Consider the following 12,938-nt stretch of genomic DNA (forward strand, 5'->3'; position numbering starts at 1 on the left):
ATCTACCTGCCTACATCACTAGGGTTCCTCCAACGCTGTCCCCGACGGCCTCTGAGACCACAGGACAGGGGCGGCTCTCGCTCCCGAAAGCTTCCGAACATAAACGTCCCTTCCCAAGGGGGCTGCAGGAGACCTGATCCAGTGCCTTTCTAAGTTCCACACGTGCATTTAAACATTAAAACACCCTGCTTATTGCTGACTTAGCGATCTGCAGAAGAGATGTTCGAACACGCTGTGTGGTTTGGGAAAGACAGATGCTCCGAGACCAGCCTAACGAACCAGGCGCGCGAGCTTCGGGGGTCTCTAGACGCCGCTGGGTTGGCCTCCTCATCTGACGCGGGAAAGACCGGATGAGACGAGCTCCAAGGCCCCTTCCAGCCCCGAGGACCACAAGGCATCGCATCAGTCGTGCGCGGCCAAGACCTCAGCAGCCGCCCGTTTGCTCCGGTCACCTGTAAGAGGCCCCTGCATGGGGCAGGGCCAGCAAGCCACCTGCAGGTCCGCCGAGGGCTTGACGCATTTCCCTGGGACAACAAAGGTTTGGGGCGGGTTGGAGAGCACAGTGGGGAGGGCGCGCGCCTTGCACACGGCTGAGCTGGGTTCAACCCCAGCACCACACCAGGGGCCCCTGAGCCCCACCAGGTGTGGCCCCCGAACAAACCCCCAAACACCGAGGACCGACACAAGCTGAGGATGCTAAGTCATCTCTGTGAAGTGACAAAACAGCAATGAATTCAGTCACCACCAAGCCCACTGCCCGTCACTCTTTCTCAGCCTCACCTGCAAGGGTGTTTAATCCAGGCACTAATTCAAACAAGGTCATTTTCCCCCACCTCATATTTTCTAGTTGTACAATTTTACCCAGAAGATAGAAAACTAAATCCATGCAGCAAAAATTTATGTTTATTCCTTAATAATTTTTTTGCTTGTTTTTGAGCTATACCTGGTAATGTTCAGGGGCTGCTCCTGGCTCTGCACTCAGGAATCACTCCTGGCGGTGCTCAGAGATTGGGGTGTCGAGGGTTGAACCCGGCCGGCTGCGTGCAAGGCAAGCGCCCCACCCACTGAATTATCACTCGCCCCCTCAAAGTTTCTTAATATTGATTTTTTTTTTCTTTTTGGGTCACACCCGATGATGCACAGGGGTTACTCCTGGCTCTGCACTCAGGAATTACTCCTGGCAGTGCTCGGGGGACCCTATGGGATGCTGGGAATCGAACCCGGGTTGGCACATGCAAGGCAAACGCCCTCCCTGCTGTGCTATTGCTCCAGCCCCTTAATATTGATTTTTAAAATGACGCGTCAGAAACCTAGCTCACGGCGTTTCCACGTGCAGTAGTAACTTCTCTGGGGGTCCGCAAGAAGGAGACACAGGGGCAACAGTCACCTTTGGAGGCGCGGGACACAGCGGGAGCACGGCAGAAGCTGGTTCTGTCTCCGAGAGGCACGTGCACCCTCCTGGCCAGCCGAGAGGCGGAGTGTCCACGCACCGCCGGACCCGGCCAGCAGCGTGCCAGGCAAGGCCCAGCCTCTGTTCTCCGCCTCCACCACACCCGGTTCCTGTCCCGCCACATGACATCTCACTAGGCCATCAGCCTCGCTGAACTGAGACGTCTGGTTTCAGGAGAAAGATCGTGGATAACCAGGGGCGAGTTGGGGCCCATTCCAGGTCAGACGCAGCCTTCCAGCCCCTCACCTCCTCCCTCTGCAGAGCTGGAGGCCCAGATGGGTGAAACGGAGACGACAGGTCAGCCCCGAACCCCTCAGGACAGAGGCTGGTCTCTCCACTGCACTCCAGACCTGACCCGGAGCCCTCGTAGGCCTTCTGCCCTCTAGGGCAGGGCCAGAGTGTAACCAGGGGAAGGAGGAAGGCAGGCAGGAGGAGGAGGAGGGAGGGAGGGAGGGAGGGAGGGAGGGAGGGAGGGAGGGAGGGAGGGAGGGAGGGAGGGAGGGAAGGGAGGGAGTGAGGAAGGGAGGAAGGAAGGAAGGAAGGAAGGAAGGAAGGAGGGAGGGAGGGAGGGAAGGAGGGAGGGAGGGAAGGAGGGAGGGAGGGAAGGGAGGAAGGGAGGGAGGAAGGAAGGAAGGAAGGAAGGGTGGGACTGTCCAGCTGCCCTCAGTGCTGTGCCCAGTACAGGCAGGACTGTCCAGCCCCATCAGCATTGTGCCCTGTGTGGGCGGGACTGTCCAGCTGCCCTCAGCGCCATGCTACGTGCGCGCAAGGCCCCGGGCACCTGCCCTCACTGGCTGCATTTCCAGCTCTGAAGTCTGGGTGCAGGGACCCGTCCAGACTTCACTCACCCCCATCCCCACCTGTCGCCTTGCAGGGGTGCACGCTGCAGCTCTCTCAGCACCCTCCCCCCCTTTGTTTTTTTGGGGGCTACAGATATAGGTCCTTTAGGTGCAGCTTGTTGAAGCTTCTATTTAAGAGTTTCTATTTCCAGGAGCTGGAGCGATAGCACAGCGGGTAGGGCGTTTGCCTTGCACGCAGCCATGCCAGGTTCAATTCCCAGCATCCCATATGGTCCCCCGAGCACCGCCAGGGGTAATTCCTGAGTGCAGAGCCAGGAGTAACCCCTGTGCATCGCCGGGTGTGACCCAAAAAGCAAAATAAAATAAAATTCACAGATGCTTTAAAAAAAAAAAAAGGAGTTTCTATTTCCTTTGGTTGGGAGCACAGACGGCAGTGCTCAGGGCTTACTCCTGGCCCTGCACTCAGGGACCACTCCTGGTGGGCTTCAGGGGCGGGGCAGGGGGCGGTGCCTGGAATCAAGCTAGCTCCCTACCCACTGACAACTCCGGTTCCAGAGTTTATGTTTTGAGTCCTTCATTGTTGAACAAAATATCCAGCTCCTTACCCTCTTGCCAGGTCAATTACCAGAGTTTTTCAGGTGGGGTATTTAGGGTTTGATAACTAAAGAATAATTTCTTCAAGGAATAAACATCATTGAAAGTTCTGAGTCAGGGAAAAACCGTTACTTGTTTCTAAAACGCTCCTTTACATTGTGTCAAGTAAGTCACAATATTTCTAATTCTTTCCAGTGTCTCAATGTGTATACAAGAGTTTAATTTTGTTGCAAAGAAAAAGGTATCTGCTTGATGCCAACTCAAATACTGCCAGGAGATAGGCTTTGTTTTGTTTTGTTTTGTTTTGTTTCCCTTCCAAATCAGTAATAGAAACAGAAGACTTGGAAGTCTGGGGTGAAAAATTCCAAATGGCTCTACGTGAATAAAATTTTCCAGCCATTAAGCATTAGAATGGATAGGAGAAAATATATATTCTTTTTTGTTGTTGTTGTTGTTTTTTGGGTCACACCCGGCGATGCACAGGGGTTACTCCTGGCTCTTCACTCAGGAATTACCCCTGGCGGTGCTCAGGGGACCATATGGGATGCTGGGATTAGAACCTGGGTCGACCGCATGCAAGGCAAACGCCCTACCCGCTGTGCTATTGCTCCAGCCCGAAAATATATATTCTATCCTCAAAAAGGGAAGAGAACTATATGAAGGTATTATATGTAGACATGATTATAGTTTCCTTAACCAGCACTTCTTCAAATCCCTCTTACTAGGGGCCCTTAGCGGGTACCCGTGATGTACGAATGCTCAAATCTTAGTTCCGCATCATCATTTTCTAATTTAAAAAGTTAAAAAAAAATTGTTTTTTTTCCCCTCCCTTTTGGGTCACACCCGGCAATGCTCAGGGGTCACTCCTGGTTCTGCACTCAGGAATTACTCCTGGGGGTGCTCAGGGGACCATATGGGACCAAACACAGGTCGGCTGCATGCAAGGCAAACGCCCTAGCCGCTGTGCTATCGCTCCGGCCCCCAGAATTTGTCCTGATCCATCAGCTTTATCACAAGCTAAAAGCTGGAGAACACGACTGCATTACTATCTCATATGAAACGTTCCTCCGTCTCACTCTAGTGACCTTTATTTATTCAGTTAGTTATTTTTGCTACACCCAGCTGTGCTCAGGGCTTACTGCTGGTCCTGCACTCAGGAATCGTTCTGTCACTCCTGAAGGAACTGGGGGCCACACAGGATGTCGTTCTGGGGATCAAACCTGGTTCGGCCCCATGCCAGGCCAGCACCTTCCCTGCTGTGGGTCGCTCTGGCCCACGGTTTTTCTTTTCTTAAAGGGGCCAACCCACGCGTGGTCAGCAAGGTCCAGGGATTCGTCATCTGCAATCTGAGCCCCCCAGTGAGGGCTACAGCGTGGCACTGAGGGCCAGCAGGGTCAGTGAGGGTGCACCCTGCTGAACTGGGGCTCAAATTCAGGACCTGAGCTGTCTGTCCCAGGATGTCAAAAAAAAAATTCTTTAACATTTATGAATTCAAATTATGTCAGCACACGTGCTTTTTTTCCCCCCTTGGTGTCACACAAGGCAGTGCTCAGGGCTTCCTTCTGGCTCTGCACTCAGGGGTCTCGCCTGGTGGGGCTTGGGAACCACCTGGAGCACTGGGGATGGAACCCCGGCCACCAGGTACAAGGCAAGGCCCTACAGGTGCTATCTGATAGGACCAAATTTTCATTTCCACGACCTCCTTGGTCTCTTCCAGAAGATTCTCCACTATGGATCCCACCCAGCAACATCACTCCCGGGTGTCTAAACAGTCCCATATCCGAGAACCGAGTCACATCTTACACACACACACAGCCCCTCCCGTCCTCCAGGGAGGTCAGTGGCCAGTTTGGGAAATACCCGTCTAGACACATTTCCCACTGAGGAACAGAGAAGAAAGGGTGGGGAGCAGGAGGGGGCTCTTATTCATCACACTCAGAAGTCTAGAGATTTCCACAGAAAGAGGTTCAACCCCCCAAATTTTAAATGGGAGCCCGGTTTACTTCTATGTCCCGGGAGCGGGGGTCACTAGACAGATGCGGTGAGTGAACTATCACCTGCCACGGTGCAGTCCGACAGCTAAATCAGTTACCCCTTTGGTTAATCATAAAGCCACTGTCACTGGTAGTTTTTTAATCATATATGACTAGAAACGTGTCGATTACTCTTCACTATATTTGAGAGACACACAGCTTTGTCAGAATGAGACAGAGCAAAGGTTTTGGGAGATGCCAGGCTGTTGCCCTTGAAGACAGAGGGACAGGTCAGAGCCGGGGCCAGACAGGCTGGGGGAAGCTGGGCGAGGAGAGGGAACTGCTTCTCTCCCCAGCTTCAGACTCTGAGGCCACGCACTCCTGCTGTTTGGGGTGCTGCTCGCGGGGTTCACTTACGGTAACAGTGGGACTCTAATAGAGCCCCCGATAGAATTCTGGTTATCCTCACTGCCCCTGTCAACATAATCTCTCCCTGCTAGGTTCCCCCTTTTCAGAATCCGTTCTCTGGGCTGTTTTTGTTGTTGCAAGTCAAATCTGTTGTTCTCGCAGAGTATGAACTGCTGCTAATGCTAGTTAAGTGACTTTCCGAGAACATGAGCGGAAGCAGGAACAGGGGCAGCTCACGTACCTACCCTCAGGGGCATTTGCCCGGTGGGCTCGGGAAGGGTCCTAGGGACGGAGCTATAGTCCAGAAAGTCCAAAACAGGCGAGGGGGCCTGGGGGACAGAGTTTTCCGCAGTCACCCCCGACTGCTGGGGGACAGCTGCCTCCCTGGACCTGCGTGCGACTCCATGGGCACCCATCACCGTGACATGCGAGTGGCCACGGGAGTGTCCACTTGCACAGGGGCACATGCAACTGGAGGTGGGCGTCTCCATGCATGTGGTGGCACCAAGGTCGTGTTCACATGCAGAGAATCATGTGGAGGCAGGTGTCCACACACATGGGGACACATGGCTCAGGTGGAGGAGATGTCCACGTGCACGGGGTCACATGCAGGACCTGGACTGCAGAGTCAGGCCTTCCCACGTGACCCAGAGACAGGGGCGCGGGGCTCCTGGGCAGGGGGAGCAGAAGGGAGGCGCCTTCGGGGCCAGCTGAGGACGGGGGGGGGGGGGGGGGGGAGGGGCGCCCGGGCAGTGGCGCCAAGGCTGGCAAGCCTGGGGGGACCCGGGGTAGAGCCCGTGCAGCGGACCCGGCTAGAGAGGGACCCGCACGGCCCCGAGGGCCCCGAGTCCCCCGTTGGCGCGGGGCCCGGCGCTTCCCGGGACTCAGGGGCGGCGGGCGCGGGGGGCGGCGGGCGCGGGGGGCGGCGGCGGGGGGCGCGCCCGCTCCCACAATGCCCCGCTGCGCCCCAGTTCCGTTAGCGGCGGCTCCGCGGCTGCAGCGCCCGCGACGGCCGAGGGGGGCGCCCCGCGCCGCCGCCCGCGCGCTCGGCCCGGCCGGGAGGGCGGAGCCGCCGGCCCCGCGGAGGGCCCGGCCCGGCCCGCCCCAGGCTCGGCCGCCCCGCGCCCGCCCGCCCGCGCCCCGCGCCCGCCCGCGCCCGGCCTCGGCCCCGGCCCGCCCGCCGCCCGCCGCCGCCGCCGCCGCTGCCCGGTGCCCGGTACCCGCCGCCGCCGCCGCCGCCTCGCCCGGGCCGGGAGGGCGCAGGGGCCGGGCGGGGGGCCGGGCTGGGGCGCCGCAGTTGCGAAACTCGTGAGTATCAACTTGGCGCGGGGCGGGCGCGGCGGGACCCCCAGGCGGGCGGGGCGGGGGCGGCGGGACCCCCACCACCACCCACCCCCGGCGCGCGCTGGGCTGGCGTGGCGGGACCTCCAGCGGGCGCGGGGCGGGGGGCGATCGGGACCCCCAGGTGGGGGCGGCGGGACCCGGGGCGGGGGTGGCGGGACCCCCCAGGCGGGGGCGCGGGACCCCCGGGGGTTGCGGCGCCCTTGGCGGGGGTGAGGCCGCTGCGCCCGGGCTGTCCCCGCCGCGGGCCGGCGAGAGGTCGGGCCGCGCGCGGCAGCTCGGCGGGGCCGGGCCCGGGGCAGCGTCGGGGGCTCCCGGGTCCCCCGTCCCGCCCGGGGCGAAGTTGCGCGCGCGGCGCCGCCGCCCGCGGGGGTCCCCGACACGGTCCCGGCCGCGCGCGGCCACTCGGGCGCGCTGCGCGCCGCGGGGCCGGCCCGACCGGACCTCCGGGAGCGGCCGATGCGGGGCGCGTCCCCCGGGCCGGTGTCCGGCCGCCGGGTCCGTCCCTCCTGTGGCGGCTCCGCGGGCCGCTGGGTGGCTCTGCAGGGCGAGGGACCGCGACGGGGACGCCGCGTCGCCGCCGACCGCGGGGCGCTTTTCGCGGTTCTCTCGGGCCCCGCTGAAGCCTGGCCCCTGTGGGTCGCCGGGAGAGGGGCGTGGGGTGACCGGGGCGCCCTCGGCCTGCGTCCCCGGCGCCCGGGAAGCCCGGGCCAGGCCAGCGCTGCCCTGCGCAGGGCCGGGCGCCGGCCGCCGGGCCACACGTGGCCACCGCGCTGTCAGTCCGGGGAGCGGCCGTGAGAGTTTGGATCCCCAGCGGGCCGGTCAGTGTCACTTTTTAAGTTTTCTTGATCCGCCCCGGGAGCCGTCCCTGGCCCCGAGAAACCGCTGGCGCCCTGTCCACGGCGGCAGGAGGGCCGGACCCCGCGTAACGGTTATTCTGCGGAGGGATCAGGCACCAGCAAAATTTATGGTGCAGGCGGGGTTGGCGGTGTGGGTGGGGGGCCTGGAGCTCGGGGACCACTCCCGGCGGCACCTGGGGGGACTGAGGGACCCTATTCCTGGTGGGAAATGAGCCAGGGTGGACTAGCCACTAGGCAGCCCCCGGCCCCTCTGCTGTGTCGGGCTCGCTGGCCCCTGTGTGTTAATCACCTGACAGGCGGGTGATAAAACCTGTCAAAGTCTCAGAATCTCCCAAGTGTCTCCTGCTGGCACCTGGGTGGCCCGGGTCAGTGCTTCTTGGCTGTTCCTCCACTGAGCCGGACTTCTGGGCCTCCAGAACCGAGGGGCCTGGGAGAGCCAGGAAGGCAGTGGGGGCAGGGGGAGAGTCGGGGGCGCCTCCTGCTTTGCTGTCGGGTCGCAGACTTTCTCCTTTTGGGGGGTAGCGCCGGTTTGAAGTTGTGAGCGGCTGTGCTTTGGTGTCTTTCATCCCCGCTTTTCGCCTGCGTCGATGTTTTAACTTCTGACGCGCCCGGGCGGGCTGCGGTCACCGTTTTGCTCAGGCTGGACTGCGTCGCCGCACCGGGTCCTGCAGAGAGAGGGTGGGCTTCCCAGCGATGCTGTCTAGCACGCGGTCTGTTCCGCGCTGCCGTCACGCGTGCAGCTGGCTGTCATCTCCGGCTCGGCGCAGGTTGGCTGCGGGCCGCCGGCTTGGCTGTTTCTCCTGTCCTCGGTTACGACATCCCTCCGTATCCCGCAAGTGTTCAGAGCGTCGCAGGGCTCTGCCGTGGGTGTGTGTCGGGGTGGGTCGATGGAGAGGAAAAGGTCGTGTGGCGGAAACCCGGGCCTTGGGCTTGAGGACTGTGTCCCACCTGTTCCTCTCCTCCCATCCCCGCCTGCTCAGGGCCTTCGGGTTGGGGATGCCCTCGGGGCGCTCTGAAGGTCTCTCCCTGCCCCGGGGCAGCATTGATGCAGGGTTTGCTCCCCAGTCCCTACCCAGGGCCCGGGTGTGGCGTGGCTGCACCAGGAAGATGCTCCCCGGCCGAGGGAGATGGCTGGCGCTGTCCCATTAGCCCGGGGAGGACAGAGCACCGCCCCGTAGGGAGGGCACACCCGGAGACTGTCGAGGCCGAGCTTGTGGCATTCACTCGGCATTTGAACCTGACGCTCCTGACGGAAGCCGGGCCCCGGCCACGCTCCGCGCTCAGCCCTGGAACCTTCTGCCCGGGCTTCCCGCCTTCCCTCGCCTGCTTTCTCCGCCGCAGAGGCCCGTGACCCCGGGGCTCCTTCCCGGTCTGAGGATCAGACGCTGCCGGCTTCCGAGGTGCGGGTCCCGGCTCTGTGCTCAGGGGCCCCCCCTGGTGGTGTTGGGGGTCCGGCGGGGGCCAGGCAGGTGCCCTGTTGGACTCTGGTTAGTGGGAAGCAGCCGGGGGCTGGTGTTAGGGGACATGGACGCCCCGGGGCCTGTGGCCCGTCCAGTGCCTTTTAGGGAGCCGCCTTTTAATTAGTGACTCTTGTTCGTTTCTGCTGCAGATAATCCTCTTTCTAAGTACATCATTCAGGTAATTATGTTTTGGGTTGTTTTTTTTCCCCCCATCAGCTCAGGATTACTGAAGAAAAAAAAAATCCTCTATATTGTTTTATGCTTGTCGCCTGCTGATCTGAGCGTGTCTGAGGTGCCGGGCAGCAGAGGGAAGGGGACGTGCAGGCACGGCGGGCGGGCCTGCAGGGGGTGGGGGGTCCTTGCCTAGCGGGTGTTGAGGTGACCCGGGACTCAGGGCCGGGGAGCCCCCTCGAGCCAGTCCTCATCTTCCCCCCAGGCCTCCTGCCCCTCCGAGCCCGGCCAGCTCAGGGCCCCCTGAGCGTGTGCTGGTGGCTGCCCGCGTGATCCTCACACGCGTGTGGCTTTCTTGTCTCCCTCCTCACGTGACTCCCACAGTCTTCTCAGAACTTTGGTTTCCTTTCAGAAGGTCCCCCGGGACTCAGACGCGTGATCCCAGGTTCCCTCCGGGGTTGTATTTGTGGCCCGCTTAGCGCATGGGGGACCCGGGGTCTCCGCCCGCCCCTCTCCCCGGAGCCCGCGGTGCCCCTGGGCTGCTCTGCCTCCGAACGGCAGCCCTGGGACCCGTGGGCAGGCCGGGGAGCGAGGATGGGCCCTCACTTCCCGTCTCTTCCCCAGCCCAGAGAGAGGGCGGGGGTAGGGCGCTTGCCTCCCCGGGTTCCGATGTCTGCAGCTCGTGGGGCTCCCCAAGCCCACAGGACTGAGCCTTGAGCACCCCTGGCTGGGGCCCAAAAGCAAGAGAAAAAAACCAAAACACCCTGTCGGCGAGTGAGAATCCCCTTTATTTATTGTTTTTGGGGGGCCACACCCGACGATGCTCAGGGGTTCCTCCGGGCTCGGCACTCAGGAACCACTCCTGGCGGTGCCCAGGAGACCCTACGGGATGCCGGGGGTCAAGCCCAGGTCCGCCGTGTGCCAGGCAAGGGCCCTCCCCGCTGGACTATCCAACCTTGAGATGCGCCTTTGGCTGCACCCCCTGCGGATGACTGGAGCAGACCCCCTTTTCCTGCATACACCCCGGGGCAGGGGTGTTGAGGGGGGTCTGCGCCCCGGGACGCTTGATCCTGCCTCCTCCCGGGAAGGCAGCCCTGGAGAGGACATGGGGACCTCTTTTGGAATTTGTCCTTCAGATCCCGCCCGTGGTTTTCTTCCCCCGTGGCCTGGAACATGTGGCCTGCAGCTTTTTAGCACCAATAATATTTATTGCCTATTTGTTTCACAGCCTTGCAGTAGAGTCTAGAAGACTTCTTTTGGGCACTGGTTTTTGTCACATTCAAATGTATCACAGAGCTCGCTGCAGCCAATTCCATCTCTGCTCGAAGTGTGGGTATTAAGGAAAATGTTGGCGCCTTGTTTTGATAAGAAATGAGATATCGGGGCCAGAGCTCGAGCGAGCAGGAGTGAAGTCGGGCCTGAGCGGGCCGGGCTTTGCCTGCCGAGACCTGGGTTTGACCTCTGCCACTACAGGGCCCCTGAAGATTACAGGGACACCCCCCCACACCCAACATGGCTCCCGGAGTAGCCCCTGAGCACGGGCGGTGCGGCCCCCTCCCCTTCCACAGGAGGAAGGAGGGACAGAGACAGGCGGCCACAGGGGAGAGCCGTGATTTTGCACCAGGCTCCAGTCATGTGGATAATGCGTCTGTCACTCTCCTCTCCTCGCTTGTCACCTGCTTCGGAGAGTCGGCGTGTCTCTCTTAAACCACGGTCACCTTAGGACTCGGGAAAGAGTCCAGCAGGTAGGGCCCTTGGCTTGAGGTCCCCGACACCACTCGGGGGGTGGGGGGCAAGCACTGCGGGGCGAGCCCCCCACGCCCAGTTAAAGAAAGGCAGGCATTACTGGGAAATGATTCAGAATTTGGTGTTGAGATGATCCTTGTCCGAATGTTTGGTCTGTGTTTTCATCGGGCCGGTTTCTTGCTGCTGAATGTTGAGATCTTCGTAGTTTGGATTTGGAGGTCTCGGGGCTCCCTCCTGGCTCTGCGCTCCGGGATAATTCTTGGCAGTGCTCGGGGCCCCGCAGGGCATCTAGTGCGGTGCCGTGGGTCGAACCGGGGTTGGTCGTGCGACAGCAAGCGCCTTACCTGCTGCGGCGTCTCCCCAGACTGACGTTGGGTGGTTAAGGGAGAATGACTGGAGAGCAGCCCTCGGCCTGGTGACACTGAGCACTGGTCCCGGCTCTCTTGTGCCCCCCGACCCGGCCCGGGTCCCAGTGACGCTGAGCACTGGTCCCGGCTCTCCTGTGCCCCCCGACCCAGCCCGGGGCAGTGTCGCCTGGAGTCCCGGCTCTGGGGCTGTCTAGGTGCACGTGTGTCAGGTCTGTGTTTGGTTCTGTGAGAAACCACCAAACAGCCTCCCAGGGGGAAGTCACACCTTTTGCTTTCCCTCCCTCGGGCTGGTGCAAGGACGGGTTGGGGTGGGGGAACCAGGAGCGAGCGGCCGCTGGTCAGCTCCTCTCAGCATCCGGCACTGACTGCTGCGGCCCAGGTGTGGGCTCTGGGGGCTGGGGGCTGCGCCTGTGGGCCGGGAGCTGTGCGCTTGCCTCGTCCCTCCAGGGTCCCGTGGTTCATGGCTGTGTTGCCGTGCACTGTTGTGCCGTGTGCATTTGGCATCTGTCACCGGTGACTGTAGAAATGTGGCCCATTGAGTGGATTTGTTTTAATATTGAGTAAGTTCTGGATGGGAGCTTCTGAGACTCGTTTTGCTTGTTCCCGTGCCTGTTTGCTGTCCGGACACGGCCCTCCTGCCCCTGAGATATCTCTGCCTGTTTGGAGATAAGTTCCCTCTTCCACTCCTCTTACTCTATCAGTTTGGCATTGTAGCTCCGTAAGGAACCAGAGGGAAAACCAGAACTCGGTGCATTCTGGTCGGGGCTACTGAGGTCTCCGGCCTCTCTCGGGAGCCTCCTCCTTTCTCAGCTTGTTCTCTGCTCTTCACTGTTGTGTAGTGAAATCTGGAGAGTGGGGGGCGGTGCCCCTTCTCCCGCAGGGTTTCCTCCTGCTAATGACCGAGACTTCCCTGTCCAGCCACAGGCCCCTCCGCTTCCCCCCTGCAGCTCCCTGACGGCCTCGGGGAAGGCCCCCCCACCCCCGAAGGCCTCGACCTGGCCTGTGTGCTCCGTTGTGGTGTTGGCTAAACACACTTGGGGCGGGAGCTGAATGTGCTTGGTGAGGGGTCCACTTGGTGGGGGTCCCTGTGCGTGGTGGGGGGTCCCGGGCGGGTCCTCTGCACAGTAGGGCCCCCACCTTGGAGGGTCCGTGGGCTCAGGGTGTGCCGAAAGGGGCCTACTCGTCTCCCCGGTGCCGTGGACTGGTCTGGGATGAGCCCGGGGCCTGTGGCCCGTAAGGTCAGGCCCCTCCTCGGGCCGTCCCCACCCCCACCCCCCTTCCTCCAGCTTTCACTGGCCACAGTCCCGCGCCACTCTGAGTGAGCTGGAATCAGGGGATCCCAGACGTCCGCATTAGAGGCCAGCGGAGAGGAAGTGTCCCTGCGGGCAGGGCTGGTGTCCACCATCGCCGCAGTCCCTGCTGCTGTCTGCGGGGCCCGGCACGGGGCCCTCGGCTGCCCTTTCTGCCCCCCCCCCCCCCGCCCCAGCTGGCAGCACCCAGGGCCTGTCTCCCTGCGAGCTTCTGCCAGATGCCAGCGCCCCCGCCGGTCTTTGGACACAGCCACCCCTGGACACGGCCCCTTCCTGGCCAGCCTGTTCCAGGGGCTGCCGGGCCGCTGCTCGGGGGGCTACGGAGGCACGCGAGGACACGCACCGGGCCGGGTGGGTCAGGACGGGCGTCATCCGCCAGGTTACCGTCGAGCCGCTTGTCCGGCAGGCGGGGAGACGGGCCCCGCCAGAGTACGGGAGCCTGGACTCGGCCGGAGCG

At 61.8% G+C, this 12,938-nt stretch overlaps 1 protein-coding gene across 1 annotated transcript in view; it reads left to right on the plus strand.

The window, feature by feature from the left end:
- The first annotated feature begins 6,404 nt into the window (after positions 1 to 6,404).
- Positions 6,405 to 12,938, plus strand: part of RASSF8 (Ras association domain family member 8) — a 54,815-nt gene continuing 48,281 nt past the window's right edge. The window contains exon 1 of the mRNA XM_055118254.1: positions 6,405 to 6,533. The gene's annotated coding sequence lies outside the window, so the exon portion shown is untranslated. The remainder of the gene's footprint in view (positions 6,534 to 12,938) is intronic.

Source organism: Sorex araneus, chromosome 10 (assembly GCF_027595985.1).
Source record: "Sorex araneus isolate mSorAra2 chromosome 10, mSorAra2.pri, whole genome shotgun sequence".
Classification (NCBI taxonomy): domain Eukaryota; kingdom Metazoa; phylum Chordata; class Mammalia; order Eulipotyphla; family Soricidae; genus Sorex; species Sorex araneus.